Source organism: Syngnathus typhle, unplaced genomic scaffold (assembly GCF_033458585.1).
Source record: "Syngnathus typhle isolate RoL2023-S1 ecotype Sweden unplaced genomic scaffold, RoL_Styp_1.0 HiC_scaffold_47, whole genome shotgun sequence".
Classification (NCBI taxonomy): Eukaryota; Metazoa; Chordata; class Actinopteri; order Syngnathiformes; family Syngnathidae; genus Syngnathus; species Syngnathus typhle.
The window spans coordinates 224351-228525 of NW_026871953.1; positions in this window are offsets into that span (position 1 = coordinate 224351).

The following is a 4175-nucleotide window of genomic DNA, read 5'->3' on the forward strand; positions in this document are numbered from 1 at the left end:
TTCTGAATTGTGCCGCTCCCGACACTCTGGTTAGGTAGGCATCGAAAAAAACGCTCTCGGGTGCTTTAGAGTGCCGAGTTTATTACTGCGCATTAAGAAATGACCACCTCCAACGTTTGGTTTATGTTTTATAAGCATTTTTAATTTTATTGCTTAAATCGCATTTTCTCGGCGAGCTGAGCACTTTTTCTGAATTGTGCCGCTCCCGTCACTCTGGTTGGCATCGAAAAAAACGCTCTCGGGTGCTTTAGAGTGCCGAGTTATTCACTGCGCATGAAGAAATAACCACCTCCAACGTTTGGTTTATGTTTAATAAGCATTTTTAATTTTATTGCTTGAATCGCATTTTCTCGGCGAGCTGAGCACTTTTTCTGAATTGTGCCGCTCCCGTCACTCTGGTTAGGTTGGCATCGAAAAAAACGCTCTCGGGTGCTTTAGAGTGCCGAGTTTATCACTGCGCATGAAGAAATGACCACCTCCAACGTTTGGTTTATGTTTTATAAGCATTTTTAATTTTATTGCTTAAATCGCATTTTCTCGGCGAGCTGAGCACTTTTTCTGAATTGTGCCGCTCCCGTCACTCTGGTTAGGTTGGCATCGAAAAAAACGCTCTCGGGTGCTTTAGAGTGCCGAGTTATTCACTGCGCATTAAGAAATGACCACCTCCAACGTTTGGTTTATGTTTAATAAGCATTTTTAATTTTATTGCTTAAATCGCATTTTCTCGGCGAGCTGAGCACTTTTTCTGAATTGTGCCGCTCCCGACACTCTGGTTAGGTAGGCATCGAAAAAAACGCTCTCGGGTGCTTTAGAGTGCCGAGTTTATTACTGCGCATTAAGAAATGACCACCTCCAACGTTTGGTTTATGTTTTATAAGCATTTTTAATTTTATTGCTTAAATCGCATTTTCTCGGCGAGCTGAGCACTTTTTCTGAATTGTGCCGCTCCCGTCACTCTGGTTAGGTTGGCATCGAAAAAAACGCTCTCGGGTGCTTTAGAGTGCCGAGTTTTTCACTGCGCATGAAGAAATGACCACCTCCAACGTTTGGTTTATGTTTAATAAGCATTTTTAATTTTATTGCTTGAATCGCATTTTCTCGGCGAGCTGAGCACTTTTTCTGAATTGTGCCGCTCCCGTCACTCTGGTTAGGTTGGCATCGAAAAAAACGCTCTCGGGTGCTTTAGAGTGCCGAGTTTATCACTGCGCATGAAGAAATGACCACCTCCAACGTTTGGTTTATGTTTTATAAGCATTTTTAATTTTATTGCTTAAATCGCATTTTCTCGGCGAGCTGAGCACTTTTTCTGAATTGTGCCGCTCCCGTCACTCTGGTTAGGTTGGCATCGAAAAAAACGCTCTCGGGTGCTCTAGAGTGCCGAGTTTATCACTGCGCATGAAGAAATGACCACCTCCAACGTTTGGTTTATGTTTTATAAGCATTTTTAATTTTATTGCTTAAATCGCATTTTCTCGGCGAGCTGAGCGCTTTTTCTGAATTGTGCCTCTCCCGTCACTCTGGTTAGGTTGGCATCGAAAAAACGCTCTCGGGTGCTTTAGAGTGCCGAGTTTATAACTGCGCATTAAGAAATGACCACCTCCAACGTTTGGTTTATGTTTTATAAGCATTTTTAATTTTATTGCTTAAATCGCATTTTCTCGGCGAGCTGAGCACTTTTTCTGAATTGTGCCGCTCCCGTCACTCTGGTTAGGTTGGCATCGAAAAAAACGCTCTCGGGTGCTTTAGAGTGCCGAGTTATTCACTGCGCATGAAGAAATGACCACCTCCAACGTTTGGTTTATGTTTAATAAGCATTTTTAATTTTATTGCTTAAATAGCATTTTCTCGGCGAGCTGAGCGCTTTTTCTGAATTGTGCCGCTCCCGTCACTCTGGTTAGGTTGGCATCGAAAAAAACGCTCTCGGGTGCTTTAGAGTGCCGAGTTATTCACTGCGCATGAAGAAATGACAACCTCCAACGTTTGGTTTATGTTTAATAAGCATTTTTAATTTTATTGCTTAAATCGCATTTTCTCGGCGAGCTGAGTACTTTTTCTGAATTGTGCCGCTCCCGTCACTCTGGTTAGGTTGGCATCGAAAAAAACGCTCTCGGGTGCTTTAGAGTGCCGAGTTTATTACTGCGCATTAAGAAATGACCACCTCCAACGTTTGGTTTATGTTTTATAAGCATTTTTAATTTTATTGCTTAAATCGCATTTTCTCGGCGAGCTGAGCGCTTTTTCTGAATTGTGCCGCTCCCGTCACTCTGGTTAGGTTGGCATCGAAAAAAACGCTCTCGGGTGCTTTAGAGTGCCGAGTTTATTACTGCGCATTAAGAAATGACCACCTCCAACGTTTGGTTTATGTTTTATAAGCATTTTTAATTTTATTGCTTAAATCGCATTTTCTCGGCGAGCTGAGCACTTTTTCTGAATTGTGCCGCTCCCGTCACTCTGGTTAGGTTGGCATCGAAAAAAACGCTCACGGGTGCTTTAGAGTGCCGAGTTTATTACTGCGCATTAAGAAATGACCACCTCCAACGTTTGGTTTATGTTTTATAAGCATTTTTAATTTTATTGCTTAAATCGCATTTTCTCGGCGAGCTGAGCACTTTTTCTGAATTGTGCCGCTCCCGTCACTCTGGTTAGGTTGGCATCGAAAAAAACGCTCTCGGGTGCTTTAGAGTGCCGAGTTATTCACTGCGCATGAAGAAATGACCACCTCCAACGTTTGGTTTATGTTTTATAAGCATTTTTAATTTTATTGCTTAAATCGCATTTTCTCGGCGAGCTGAGCACTTTTTCTGAATTGTGCCGCTCCCGTCACTCTGGTTAGGTTGGCATCGAAAAAAACGCTCTCGGGTGCTTTAGAGTGCCGAGTTTATCACTGCGCATGAAGAAATGACCACCTCCAACGTTTGGTTTATGTTTTATAAGCATTTTTAATTTTATTGCTTAAATCGCATTTTCTCGGCGAGCTGAGCGCTTTTTCTGAATTGTGCCTCTCCCGTCACTCTGGTTAGGTTGGCATCGAAAAAAACGCTCTCGGGTGCTTTAGAGTGCCGAGTTATTCACTGCGCATGAAGAAATGACCACCTCCAACGTTTGGTTTATGTTTAATAAGCATTTTTAATTTTATTGCTTAAATCGCATTTTCTCGGCGAGCTGAGCGCTTTTTCTGAATTGTGCCGCTCCCGTCACTCTGGTTAGGTTGGCATCGAAAAAAACGCTCTCGGGTGCTTTAGAGTGCCGAGTTATTCACTGCGCATGAAGAAATGACAACCTCCAACGTTTGGTTTATGTTTAATAAGCATTTTTAATTTTATTGCTTAAATCGCATTTTCTCGGCGAGCTGAGCACTTTTTCTGAATTGTGCCGCTCCCGTCACTCTGGTTAGGTTGGCATCGAAAAAAACGCTCTTGGGTGCTTTAGAGTGCCGAGTTTATTACTGCGCATTAAGAAATGACCACCTCCAACGTTTGGTTTATGTTTTATAAGCATTTTTAATTTTATTGCTTAAATCGCATTTTCTCGGCGAGCTGAGCGCTTTTTCTGAATTGTGCCGCTCCCGTCACTCTGGTTAGGTTGGCATCGAAAAAACGCTCTCGGGTGCTTTAGAGTGCCGAGTTTATTACTGCGCATTAAGAAATGACCACCTCCAACGTTTGGTTTATGTTTTATAAGCATTTTTAATTTTATTGCTTAAATCGCATTTTCTCGGCGAGCTGAGCACTTTTTCTGAATTGTGCCGCTCCCGTCACTCTGGTTAGGTTGGCATCGAAAAAAACGCTCACGGGTGCTTTAGAGTGCCGAGTTTATTACTTCGTATTAAGAAATGACCACCTCCAACGTTTGGTTTATGTTTTATAAGCATTTTTAATTTTATTGCTTAAATCGCATTTTCTCGGCGAGCTGAGCACTTTTTCTGAATTGTGCCGCTCCCGTCACTCTGGTTAGGTTGGCATCGAAAAAAACGCTCTCGGGTGCTTTAGAGTGCCGAGTTATTCACTGCGCATGAAGAAATGACCACCTCCAACGTTTGGTTTATGTTTTATAAGCATTTTTAATTTTATTGCTTAAATCGCATTTTCTCGGCGAGCTGAGCACTTTTTCGGAATTGTGCCGCTCCCGTCACTCTGGTTAGGTTGGCATCGAAAAAAACGCTCTCGGGTGCTTTA